General features: G+C 37.0%; 1 long non-coding RNA gene across 1 annotated transcript in view; it reads left to right on the top strand.

Annotated features, from left to right (window-relative positions):
- Positions 1-14,402, top strand: part of LOC135969508 (uncharacterized) — an 84,265-nt gene extending 69,863 nt beyond the window's left edge. Inside the window, exon 3 of the long non-coding RNA XR_010584770.1 lies at positions 14,140-14,402. This is a non-coding gene — a long non-coding RNA (uncharacterized lncRNA). The remainder of the gene's footprint in view (positions 1-14,139) is intronic.
- The last annotated feature ends 372 nt before the right edge of the window (positions 14,403-14,774 follow it).

Genomic DNA, 14,774 nt, shown 5'->3' with positions numbered 1-14,774 from the left:
ATTCTAATCTCCTTCACACACCTTAAAATATTCTGAAAGCCACATACATGATCATTTATCTTTGTTTTGCTTAAAGATTTAATTAAAATGTAACAAATTCATAGCTCTCTCCCCATTCAATATGTTTTCTAGATATTCTCTAACTTGTTAGGTACAGACCTTTTTAAGGTCTTGTGTTGTCTTTGCTAATGTTCATTGCGCATCAGAGAATGACTCATTAGGTTACTGTATTTTTGAAAACACAGTTCACCTACATGTTGACATTAATTTTTAATTACAAGTTTTACAAATAAAACAGCTGTCCCCCTTCTTGGTTTTGTTTCTGTTCTCTGAATGAATCTATTTTCCAGTTGACATTCACAAGTTATATATGTATTTTTATGACTTTTCTAAATATAAAACAAATTATATATCTAAAAACTTTTAAAACTCCTATAATGCAGAGAAATGTCTAGAAATAACCTCAAAGGAAGAAACTATAAAGATAGAGGTAGTTTTAAATACAGAAATACTGTCTTAATTTTCAGAAAGTACAAAATTAAAAGTCACATGAAACGTGGGAAAAAAACATGTGATCATGAGCTTCTGTTCATTTTTACGTCTTTCACATCACTATACTGTGAGCTCGTTGGTTACAGGAAATGTATTTTTATAATGAAAACAATGCTTTTTAGCTACTTCTGCAAGTCTTATATCAGCCTATGTTCTGGACTATGTTTGCAAGGATATTTGTATAGCAAATGGCAGATAACATCCCCTCTGAGTGAAATGGCAGATGTGTTTCCACACGAGAATAATGAAGATAACATCTCCCTCCAGGGAAAGATCAGCTAAATTTGCTAGCACCATGGTTAAAAGATCGGGAATGTCATGTTCTCTGGATTTCTCAGTTGTGACACAAACACACTCAGGGTGCGATATCCACCTATATCAAGACCTGCCGACTATGGAGTCAAGGGAAAACAATGTAAACATAAACTTCATGCTGCCTGGTGTGCCATAAATAGAAAAGTCTTCTTCCATGAACCTAAGAATTTCATACCTTCTCACAGTATCTATGAAACTGTCCAGCTAATTTGTTAGCTTCCAATCCCAGTAAAATATCAGACCTTGCAAAGTTCTTCACCTATCAAGTCTTTGCCTGATACCTGTGTATGAACCTTATTGGAGACAAATACAATAAATTTGAATCAAAAAGTAATAATTGAGGCCAAGAATGTTGAATCTTGCAAGAATTTTGAAGTCTGCATCTTTAGTAACTAAAATAGTGTCTGACACCATTGAGTTAAAACCCAAAAAATTTCATAGGCATGGGCAAGGACTTCATGTCTAAAACACCAAAAGCAATGGCAACAAAAGCCAAAATTGACAAATGGGATCTAATTAAACTAAAGAGCTTCTGCACAGCAAAAGAAACTACCATCAGAGTGAACAGGCAACCTACAGAATGGGAGAAAATTTTTGCCATCTACTCATCTGACAAAGGGCTAATATCCAGAACCTATAAAGAACTCAGTCAAATTTACAAGAAAAAAACAAAACAACCCCATCAAAAAGTGGACAAAGGATAAGAACAGACACTTCTCAAAAGAAGACATTAACACAGCCAACAGATGCATGAAAAAATGCTCATCATCACTCGCCATCAGAGAAATGCAAATCAAAACCACAATGAGATACTATCTCACACCAGTTACAATGGCAATCGTTAAAACATCAGGAAACAACAGGTGCTGGAGACGATGTGGAGAAATAGGAACACTTTTACACTGTTGGTGGGACTGTAAACTACTTCAATCATTGTGGAAAACAGTGTGGTGATTCTTCAAGGATATAGAACTAGAAATACCATTTGACCCAGCCATCCCACTAGTGGGTATATACCCAAAGGATTATAAATCATGCTGCTATAAAGACACATGCACACATATGTTCATATGTTTATTGTGGCACTATTCACAATAGCAAAGACTTGGAATCAACCCAAATGTCCATCAGTGATAGACTGGGTTAAGAAAATGTGGCACATATACACCATGGAATGCTATGCAGCCATAAAAAGGATGAGTTTGTGTCCTTCGTAGGGACATGGATGCAGCTGGAAACCATCATTGTCAGCAAACTATTGCAAGAACAGAAAACCAAACACCGCAAGTTCTCACTCATAGGTGCGAATTGAACCATGAGATTACTTGGACACAGGAAGGGGAACATCACACACCAGGGCCTATTGTGGGGAGGGGGGATGGCAGAGGGATAGCATTAGGAGATATACCTAATGTAAATGACGAGTTAATGGATGCAGCACACCAACATGGCACATGTATACATATGTAACAAACCTGCACATTGTGCATATGTACCCTAAAACTTAAAGTATAATAAAAAAGAAAAGAAAAAATAAAAAAGCCAATCAACCACAACAAATGTATTGAACAAGCAAACGAATTAGAATTGAAGTATTTTGTCTCTATTTTAAATGTTTTCCTACTGCACTATAAATACTAGCTAGACTTATAAAATATAGTTTAATTATTTTAGTAAACTTGACACTTAGGAAAAGTCTATCACCACTTGAACCTGTTAATTCAAACTGCTTGTTGATAGAGGGTTCTTGATTCATTTTACATGCCAAAAACATCATCATTGGAACATTTTATTTTTGAAAAACACCACAGAAATATCAGTCTAAAATTTTCCTTTGCATATAAAATTAACTAAATGTTAATACTCTGTTTTCAATATAATCATTTCAATGAATTAAATATTTTATATTTTTAACTCATATGTAAAAGTGTCTATTCACATAGTATCAAAGTCAGTAAAGTGCTAAAAATGTGCCTTTTACTGCTTTTCTTTGTGTACTTTTGCACTGAAATTAAATTGAGTGGGAATTGTGTTTTTGTCATATGTGATTCAAAGTGGAAGTGAGCTCTCCAAATAAATATGTCTGAGAGATAAGTAAGCATGTCAGACAGGATACATGAAGAAAATAGATTGTGTAAAGAGAACTAGACATGGTATTTAAAAATGTGATTTCACGAAAACTTGTAAGTGAAACAACAGGAATTTATATTGAATCATGAAGAACATTTGCAAAGAATGGTGAAAATACTGATGAGAATTACAAAGGAGGTCACTGAAGAGAGAAATGAGGCTTGCTCAGAACAATGAATTTTTTCTTGTAAATGAACTGGGTTCTGAAAAGAGATAGTCACTTCATTTATCAAAACATTGGTGAATGAGTTGTCTCCTTGCCATCACCAAAAGACCCCAGACAGTAGAGCTTAAGGTAAAAGGAGATACGGAGGAGGAAGAGGAAAAGGAGCAGGGAACCTCATGTAAGGACTCTGTCAAATCCCTTGGGAATGTGAAATAGTCTTGGGAATCTTTTTTTTTTTTTTTTTGAGACGGAGTCTCGCTCTGTCGCCCAGGCTGGAGTGCAGTGGCGCGATCTCAGCTCACTGCAAGCTCCACCACCCAGGTTCATGCCATTCTCCTGCCTCAGCCTCCCGAGTAGCTGGGACTACAGGCACCCGCCACCTCGCCTGGCTTTTTTTTTTTTTTTTTTGTATTTTTTTTTAGTAGAGACGGGGTTTCACCGTGTTAGCCAGGATGGCCTCGATGCCCTGACCTCGCGATCCGCCCGCCTCGGTCTCCCAAACTGCTGGGATTACAGGCTTGAGGCACCGCGCCCGGCCAGTCTTGGGAATCTTAAGACATATCAGAGAGTGCAGCTTCTTTACCAAAGCAAAGTACGGAATTGTTTGGGGAAAAAGTTGCAAATGAAGTAAATGGGTGGGAAACAAAAAACAGTATAAACATGTTTTAAAAATGTCATCAACCAATAGAGTCTAGAATGACAAAAGATACAAGGCCTCTTCTAGAAATGAGGTCTGGTAAGAACTTTGTTACTCCCCATCATCATTACAATTGTTTTTCTGCTTGGGAGTGAATCTAGCCCAGTATACTAGGATCTACCTGCTTAGAACTTATTTTCCAAATACATATAGTGTAAAGAAGACCCAGTAAGGGATATATTAATTATAATAATTAATGTCATAATGTCTTTGCAATGTGTAAATCTTTTGATAAATAAGAAACATGTTAAATCCAGGTAATACAGATTCAAAAATGTTAAAATGCCTTCCATAATTCCATTGATAGAGGCAGAAGTCAGAGAAATTCTAGGTGGACAGGGGTGGGTCTCCAGTAAAACCCCACCCTCAAGGTGAAAAGTCTGAAACCCATGGCCCAAAGTGATAATTTCTATCCCTGTTTGCCGACTCTCTCCCAATTATTTGTTTCTAAATAATGTCTTTTTACAAATCGAATGTTGCCTTTTCCAAAAGTATCAATGCTCCGCCCCCCACCCAGCAGCTCCCGTGCTGGACCTGTAAAGACCCCAGACTCAATCAGTAGAGAGGGGGATGCAGCTTGACTGGAAAGAAGCAACTTGATTTGAGAGGTACGGCTGGACTTCAGGGGAGAGATGGCTTCACTTCGAAGAAGAGCTGGCCAGAGATAGCTGGACTTCAGGGAAAATTGCTTGCCTGTCCTTCCACCCCTCAAGCTCCCCTCTCTTTTGAGAGCCATTTTCATTGCTAAATAAAATTCTCCACCTCCACCATACTTCAAGTGTCCATGTGACCTCATTCCTCTCAGATCCTGGACAAGAGCTTGGGACTCATTGAGCATGGGTACCTGAAAAAGGCTGTTACACTGCCCCTTTACCATCACTGGCAGAGGGCAGCTGCCCCACCTGACAAGAAAAGGTACCCATTGAGCTGACAACACACTGCTGTCCATGGATGGTGGAGCTAAGAGAGCATTGTAACACACACTCTGGGGCTTCGAGGGTCACAGGCACCCCTACTTGGGCTCCACCACGGGGCCCGCACAGAGCCTGCGCTGGCCATTGACCAAAGTGGCCAGCCAGATCCCACACTCACTTGCTTACTCTCTCCTTCCCATAAGAGGTTGAATACAGCTGGCCGAGTAAATGGGGCAACCCTGTTGTAAGTCCAACGCAGGGGTCGAGAAAAATTCCGGCATCACCATGATATAGAGATAATGGAATGAAATGTGAAAGTCCCATTTGTTTTTTCCCAACAATTTAATTATAGTTGTGCTTCAGGCACTTGGTTGATGACTGGGGATAAAATGACAAATAATATAGCTATACCCATAAGGAGCACATATTTTATTAAAGAAATAAGAATTAGGTACAGGAACAACAACAACAAAAACCTAGAGGTTTAAATATGCTATGAAAGGCACTGGTTGAATGTTGGCTAGAAATTGTTAATGTTGCTGAATAAAAAGTTACTTTAAATGGGATAGGATAAAAATATTTCTCTGAGGTGGGGAGCTCTAAATTGAGTCCTAAGGGATGAAAACTTCCACGTGAGGAAGCATGGTGAAGAATATTTTAGGCATAGGAAACACACAGGGTGACTATAGAAAATAAAAATGACAATGTCACCAGATTAGATTGGAGAGAGAAAAAGTGCAAAAAATATTGCAGTGTCTTGTAGACCAATCATTAATGATTGATTCTTCTACCCAATTATTCAATTAATGTTTATTGAGAACCTATTATGTGCCAGGAACTATTCTAGGCATTTAGGAATATTCTCTATGGAGTTTACATTTTATGTGAGAGAAAACTGACAGTGAATGCAAAAGAACAACACTTAGTATATTGATGGGTGATCAATGCTTTGGAGAGAAATAAAACCGTGAAGGGAAAGAGGGAGTAGCTCCATGGAGAATTGGCTTACAATATTTATTATGGTCTATGTAGATAGTACAGATAAAGGCAAGAATAAAGGCTTGAACTGATTTGGGTGTAATGTTCAGTGTTACATTTTAAACATGCTAATGAAATTGTCCTTGCAAAATTATGACAGTAAGAGAAATCTGACAGAGTTGACCCTAGCTTGCTTCTAACCTCCAAGCTGTCCTTGGTTATTCCTATACATAGGCCAAGCTAACTTTGAGAGAAATTTATAGTTTAACTTTGAAACAACAATAATACTAATCCCTACCAAAAATTAATTCCCTCTCTCTTCCTGCAGCTATAAGTGCTTTGTAAGACTGATGAGAGGTTATGAGACACATGTAGTTTCTATAGTCCCTTACTGCTCAGGGGTCATGTGGCCAGAGGTCACAAGATTTGTGATCTTCCCAATTGCTCCTATGGATAACATCACTACTGTAGAACCTAAGATTTTTTGTGTGAGATATTTTTTAGAGTGACCTCACCCAGACTCCTGACTCAGGATTCAACTAATCCCGTGGCTCTATCCAGAGGAAGATGCAAATGGTTTTCCATACCTCCATAATTTCATCTCTAACCAAGCAGCAGTACCCATTCCCTAGTCCCCTGCTTTCCAGAGTGTGCATAAAACCCTTGGAGTCTTTGGGAAGACTGATTTGAGTAATAACTCCAGTTTTCCCTTGTGGACCGGTCTTGCATCAGTTACATTCTTTCTCTACTACAATACTGTGGTCTTAGTGGATGGATTTTGTCTGGGCAGTGGGCAGAAAGGACCTGGAAGATGATTACATTAAGTTGAAATTATTCTTAGATACCAAGTGAAAATTAGCTGGCTATAGTAAAAATTTAATTTTAAGTTACGGAAATTTTCAAGATCTTTTCACTATTTTATTTTATTTTATTTTTATTTATTTATTTTTCTTTTTTTTTCTTTATTATACTTTAAGTTCTAGGGTACCTGTGCACAACGTGCAGGTTTGTTACATATGTATACATGTGCCATGTTGGTGTGCTGCACCCATCAACTCGTCAGCATCCGTCAACTCGTCATTTACATCAGTTATAACTCCCAATGCCATCCCTTTCCCCTCCTCCCTCCCCATAATAGGCTCTGGTGTGTGATGTTTCCCCTTCCCATGTCCAAGTGATCTCATTGTTCAGTTCCCACCTATGAGTGAGAACATGTGGTGTTTGGTTTTCTGTTCTTATGATAGTTTGCTGAGAATGATGGTTTCCAGCTGCATCCATGTCTCTACAAAGGACACAAACTCATCCTTTTTTATGGCTACATAGTGTTCCATGGTGTATATGTGCCACATTTTCTTTATCCAGTCTGTCACTGATGGACATTTGGGTTGATTCCAAGTCTTTGCTATTGTGAATAGTGCCGCAATAAACATACGTGTGCATGTGTCTTTATAGCAGCATGATTATAATCCTTTGGGTATATACCCAGTAATGGGATGGCTGGGTCATATGGTATTTCTAGTTCTAGATCCTTGAGGAATTGCCATACTGTTTTCCACAATGGTTGAAATAGTTTACAATCCCACCAACAGTGTAAAAGTGTTCCTATTTCTCCACATCGTCTCCAGCACCTGTTGTTTCCTGACTTTTTAATGATTGCCATTCTAACTGGTGTGACTGGCCATCAGAGAAATGCAAATCAAAACCACAATGAGATCTTTTCACTATTTTATAAAAGAATATCCTGATAGATGTTTCGAGAATTGGTAGGAGTCTACTTTGAAGGAATGTGATCATGGAAGATTATTAATACTGTTTGAGGATAAAGATGTTGACTTGGACAGTGGTGGCAATAGAGTTGGAGAAGAAACAGATTTTAAATATATATATATGTGTATATATATACATATATATATGTGTGTATATATATATCCTTTAGCGTTTTACTTCACAATGGAATCAGTAGTTAGTACAGGAATCTGTATCAATATTGTAATATGAACACTAGATATTTTGATTATTCACTTGATAAGGAAACTCTGAAAATATAATGAATTCAAAAGGCCTAGGGTTTAATGCTTTTATATAATTCAATATTTGTAGCAGTACTGCAAATGTTATAAATTCCCTTGGTTACAAGGCAGACAAAAATTTATTAGGATTTGTTCCATCCATAAGTCTGAATTACTTGTACCATATCACATTATTTTAATTACTATGTTTTTGTATTATGTTTAACAATTTAGTTGATGAAACCCTGTCTCTACTGAAAATACAAAATTAGCCAGGCATGGTGGCAGGTGCCTGTAATCCCAGCTACTTGGCAGGCTGAGGCAGGAGAATCGCTTGAACCCGGGAGGCAGAGATTGAAGTGAGCTGAGATCGCACCATTACACTCCAGCCTGGGCAACAAGAGCGAAACTCCATCTCAAAAAATAAATTAATTAAAATAAAATAAAAAATTAAATATATTTTAGAAGAAGAAACTACTGAAGACACGATAGATAAGATATATGACATAAAAAGAGTAAATATTGAAGAGTGCTTTGGAAGTTTTGGGTTTGAAGAAATCAATGTTTATTCAGGGCACGACTAAACTATTAGAAGGTGAAGAATAGTCAAGACATAGATTCTATTTTGGGTGTAATGTGGGAGGGAGCTAAAGTCAAGGGTTTCTCTTTAAAATTTGCAAAACGACACATAAAAGCGAGTTGATTAGTCAGCAAGTTACTGAGAACTCTTTTTAAGCTCTTGTTTTGTGTCAGACACTGCTATAGTCTCTAAAGGACACAAGAAAACAAGGTAGAGGTTTCTTGACATCTCTAAGCCTCATTTTCACTCTTCTATAAAACTAGTGTCTACTAAATGAAGTTGTGAGGATTATATAATAAATAACCATGCTTTTCCATAGTAATTATGTCTGCTAAAAGGTGACCACTATAGAATAAATCTGAGAGTGCAAATTAAATTTGGAGGAATATATTTGATTGAAATTTAAATGTTAAGTAAATAATTGTATGCAAACAGTTAAAGACAACTCTTCCTGCAAAATAAAATATTCTAAGGGTTTGAGGTTCCCAGGGAAGAACCTGGGGTCCCATAAAACATAGTTTAAGAAATTAAAGTCTAAATCTATGATTTATTACTTAGCAAGTGGTGGTTAATTGTCTTGTCTCAAACATTCTGTTTTCTACCTTTGCTTTAATTTCCTCAAGTAAGTGCATTATATTTCCCACACTGAGATATTAGAAAACAAAGTTAATCTACGCTCCCAAGGAGAATCAAATTAATTTAGTCACCAAAATTTAGTAATGTTGTTTCAGTGCTGTCAGATTCTATTTTGAAATCTGTCAAATTTTCATGCATCAGTGATCAAAAGGGATCCCCCCAGTTTGATTTCTTTAATATATAGATAAATTTATTGACTGTTTTTCTTTAAAATGTCTTTTTTCTCTTCTTTTATGTTTTGTTGTTGTTTTCCAGTGAACAATTTACTATTTTAAACACGCTTGCTGCTACCAGCGTTGAAAGCAAAAATTATGGCTTCAACTACATTTTGTTTTTCACTTATAAGTTTATATATTTTCATTTAGAGAAAAGGAAGTTCTCTGTTATTACCTACCATTGAAAAGCAGAATAAGAGTCTAGATTTAACAACTGTATAAATCTACCAAGGATCTTTCATTTTGGTGACACTATTAGTTGAGTTGATAGGTTGACTATCATGACTCATCTTCCATTTGTTGTGTGGGTTGAGGATTTCTTTTTGGGAAAACACTAAAAAGGGAATATTTTTAAATTGTAATTTCCTTCATATTTTTCCTGATTGATTGCACAGCTTTTTCTCTGTGGCTTCTTCCTCATCCAGCATATTTCAGCTTTAATAGCATCTTTTTTAGAGAGGCTTTCACTAATCACTCCGCAGAATTAACTCTCTTTGTACTGTGCTCTATCCGTATACCTTGTTTATTTCCTCAACAGCACTCATCAAAATTTCTGATTATCTTCTTACTTTTTTATCTACTTCACTTTATTATAATTTCGACAAGGTCAGAGACCATTCCTGCTTTATGCACTCACTTAAAACATTTATAATTTTGCATAGGACTCTTTTCAGCTAGTTCTCTAGCTCCTGTCAGGCCAGTGCTGTGGTGACCAGGTCCTCATAGGCTTGCACCAACTTCATAAAAGCATCTCATCTGGGGCCCATATCCATCACTTTCCTCCTTATTATGTAATTTTTTCTGTGTACCTGAGAGAGATGTGCCCAGTAAACCCACTTAGCCCTTACACACACAAAACCTCAAACTGTGGAGAGGTCAATGCCTGTGAATTTCTGGATCAATGGGGAATAAGAGCAAAGGACAAATGCTTGTCCTTTTAATCTTCTGAGTGGACAGTTTTGAAATATATGTCAGAAAGCTCCTCAGACGTTCTGAAAAACTGTATGTGAATTGCTATAATCTGTGGCCAACTTGATAAAGCATTCATATATTAAACTTTTCTTCTTCATCTCATTTTTCTTTTCCCTCATCCTTACTCCCTGGTATAACATTAGCAAACAAACTAACTCCTTGCAAACCATTGTCTCAGGCTCAGTTTTTTATGCTACCCTAAAATAGGCTATTTCAGTTTAAATTAATTAATATAAAATAAAAATTAAAAATTAGTTTATTAACAAAATCAATGCACAAAAATTAGTAGCATTCCTATACACAAACAACAGTCAAGTCAAGAGCCAAATCAGGAATTCAATACCATTCACAATTAACACAGAAAGAAATAAATATCCAGGAATATAGCTAACCAGGGAGATGAAAGATGTCTACAAGGAGAACTACAAAACTGCTCAAAAAATCAAATGGAAAAACATTCTATGATCATGATAGGAAGAATCAATTTTGTTAAAATGTCCAAACTGTTTATAAGAATTTGAAGATTCAATGCTATTCCTATCAAACAACCAATGACATTCCTCACAGAACTGGAAAAAACCCTATTTTAAAATTCACGTGGAACAAAAAAGAGCTGAATAACCACGGCAATTCTAATCCAAAAGAACAAAGCTGGAGGCATCAGGTTACCTGATTTCAAACTATACTATAGAGTTACAGTAACCAAAACAGCATGGCACTGGTACAAATACAATCATATAGACTGATGTAACAGAATCAAGAGCCCAGAAATAAGGTCACACACCTAAAACCATCTGTTCTTTGACAAACCTGACAAAAACAAGCAGTGAGAAAAGAACTCCCAATTCAATAAATGATGCTGGAATAACTGGCAAGTCATATGTGAAGGATTGAGACTGGACCCCTTCCTTATACCATAGGCAAAAATTAACTTGAGATGGATTAAAGACTTAAATGTAAAACCCAAAACTATAAAAAACCTGGACGACAACCTAGGCAATACCATACTGAACATACAAATGGGTAAAAATTTCATGATGAACATTCCAGGAGCAATTGCAAAAAAAGCAAAAATTGACAAATGGGATTTAATTAAACTAAAGAGCTTCTGCATAGCAAAGGAAACTATGAACAAATGGACAACCGACAAAATGAAAGAAAATTTTTGTAGACTAGCATCTGATAACAGTCTAATATCCAGTGTCCGCAAGGAACTTAAACACATTTGCAATAAAAAATCAAACAATCCCATTAAAAAGTAGGCAATACGGCTGGGCGCAGTAGCTCATGCTTGTAATCCCAGCACTTTGGGAGACCAAGGCGGGCGGATCACGAGGTCAGGAGATCGAGACCATCCTGGCTAACATGGTGAAAACCCGTCTCCACTAAAAATACAAAAAATTAGGCAGGTGTGGTGGTGGGCACCTGTAGTCCCAGCTACTTGGGAGGCTGAGGCAGGAGAATGGCGTGAACCTGGGAGATGAAAGTTGCAATGAGCCAAGGTGGTGCCACTGCACTCCAGCCTGGGTGACAGAGCAAGACTCTGTCTCAAAAAAAAAAAAAAAAAAAAAAAAAAAGTAGGCAAAGGACATGAACAGACACTTTTCATAAAAAGACGTACATGTGGGCAACAATCCTATTAAAAAATGCTCAACATCACTGATCATTAGATAAATGCAAATCAAAACCACTGTGAGATACCATCTCACACCAGTCGGAATGGCCATTAAAAAGTAAAAAAAATAGGGCCTGGCGCAGTGCCTCAAGCCTGTAATCTCAGAGCTTTGGGAGGCCGAGACGGGCGGATCACGAGGTCAGGAGATCGAGACCATCCTGGCTAACATGGTGAAACCCTGTCTCCACTAAAAAATACAAAAAACTAGCCGGGCGAGGTGGCGGGCACCTGTAGTCCCAGCTACTCGGGAGGCTGACGCAGGAGAATGGCGTGAACCCGGGAGGCGGAGCTTGCAGTGAGCTGAGATCCGACCACTGCACTCCAGCCTGGGCGACAGAGCGAGACTCCGTCTCAAAAAATAAAAATAAAAATAAAAAAATAACAGGTGTTGTGAGTTCACAGAGAAAGAGGACACTTATAAACTGTCGGTAAAATTGTAAATTACTTCAACCGTTGTTGAGAACAGTGTGGTGATTCTTCAAATACCTAAAAACAGAACTATCAATCAACCCAGCAAACCTACTACTGGGTATACATCCAAAGGAATAAAAATCATTCTATTACAAAGACATATGCATGCATATGTTCATTGCAGCACTTTTTACAGTAACAAAGACATGAAAGCACCCTAAATGTCCATCAATGGTAGACTGAATAAAGAAACTGTGATGTATATACATCATAGAATAGGTAGTAATAAAATGATAGATTATGTCCTTTGAAGCAATATAGATGAAGCTGTAGGCCATTATGCTTAACAAACTAACACAGGAAAAGAAAACCAATTACTCATGATCTCACTTATAAGTGGGAGCTAAATGATGAGGACACATGGACACATAGAGGAGAACAACACACAGTGGGTACTTTCAGAGGGTAGAAGGTGGGAGGAGGGAGAGGATCCAGAAAAAAATAAGTAATGGCTACGAGACTTAATAAATGAGTGATGAAATAATCTGCACAACAAATCCTGATGGCACACGTGTATCTATGTAACAAACTTGCCTACACATGTAACTCTGAAATATATATATATATATATATCACATATATATATCATATATATATGATGATCAGTCTTACTAGCCACATTTTCTTTTTTTTTCCCTCTTTTTTCAGAGAGGGTCTCTCTCCCTCTGTCACCCAGGCTGGAGTGCAGTGGTGCCTCTGCTCAATGCATCCTTGACCTCCTGGGCTCAACGGAACCTCCCACCTCAATCTCCTGAGTAGCTGAGAACACATCACAACAGCTGGCTAGGTTTTCTTATTATTATTATTTTAAATTTTTTGTAGAGATGAGGTCTCACTATGTTGCCAAGGCTGATCTTGAACTCCTGGACTTAAGCAATCCTCCCACCTTGGCCTCCCAGAGTTCTGGGAATATAGGCATTTGTCACTGCACCCAGCCTCACTAACTGTGTTCCTAACACTCAATAGTCCCATGTGTCTAGAAACTACCACACTGGAAAATAAAACTTTAGAACATTTTCATAAAGATGAAGAAGTTTATTGTATGACACTTACTAGTCCACTGACTAGTGCACCACAGAACCCCAGTAGACAAGTGAAGGCACGTCTAGGTAGGAATTAATCCACCTTTCTTATCTAGAGAGATAATCAATAAGCCTGATCGTTTTGATAGGATTTTATTGACTGATCCCTTTCACTTATATCATATGCTTTAATTTCCAAGACTCACTAATTTGTAGGAGTTAACAAATGGCTATGCCAATTGTGAGACTTATTGGAAGAAGATGTGAATAATTTATAAAGACAACACTAGCATAGGAAAAGGTGATTACAGTTTTTTTAAATTGAAAACAAACGTATTCACTAAACATGTAGAAGAGATACACTACTTCTATATTAAATACATATTTTTAGATCAGTCCACAAAATGAGTTTGACAGTCAATCTTAAGGTATAATTTAAAATAAAATTCAAAGAAAAAGAACAATTCAGGTTTAACCAAATAAATTGGGACGATTAATTAAACTAATTATTGGCATGATAAGTAATCAAACTCTTGTTTTCTCAGTTAGAGGGTTATTTGAAATGTTTCTTGAAATTAAATTTCTGCTAAATAATTTTTGCTTTAAAAAATGCTTTTTGGTTTCAAATAGTAATGTTGTGGTGATGCTTCTAGTTGTATCACTTCAGGCATCAACGTTTTAATTTGTACAAACTGGGACTTCATTTCTGTCTTACTCGTCGATTCTTTGAAATACTCATTATGTTTATTTATAGTTACAAGACGGACATTATTTGTTGGCTATACCACTAACCTTTATCTCCTCTAGAGTCATGAATATTTTCACCAGAGGCGGTTGGCTCACAAAGTCAAGAGATCGAGAGCATCCTGGTCAACATGGTGAAACCCTGCTTCTACTAAAAATACAAAAATTAGCCGGGTGTGGTGGCATGTGCCTGTAGTCCCAGATACTCAGGAGGCTGAGGTAGGAGAACTGCTGGAGGTTGCAGTGAGCCAAGATCGAGCCACTGCACTCCAACCTGGCAACAGAGTGAGACTCTTTTGGAAAAAAAAAAAAAAAAGCATACAAAACCCCATTTCCTTTGTAGAAAGGTAAGCGTATCAGCTTTATAAACATGCAATTTCTGATATCTAGTGTGTTTTATTCAAGTCCCCAGTGAAGTCAAAAACAAGCATTCCCCCAGTGTTGACTGAATCTGAATTCTTGTAAAATTGTGCCTACTTTTCTTTATACAAAGCTGGAAATACATATTTATATATTTAAAAATAAATGCTTATCAAGTAGAATCATTACATTTATCATATATGCTAAAAGTAACTCTATGTACTAAATGATGATTAAATATGTACAAATGAATATTAATTTGTTGTCTCTTCAACTTTATGAAAAATCTTCAAAATGAAAATCAATTGGTTATAATTAACAAATAGTACAAGATCTAA

The sequence above is a fragment of the Macaca fascicularis genome, chromosome 2, assembly GCF_037993035.2.
Source record: "Macaca fascicularis isolate 582-1 chromosome 2, T2T-MFA8v1.1".
Taxonomy (NCBI): domain Eukaryota; kingdom Metazoa; phylum Chordata; class Mammalia; order Primates; family Cercopithecidae; genus Macaca; species Macaca fascicularis.
Note: the sequence above shows the minus strand (reverse complement) of the source record. Positions and strands in the feature narration are given on the sequence as shown.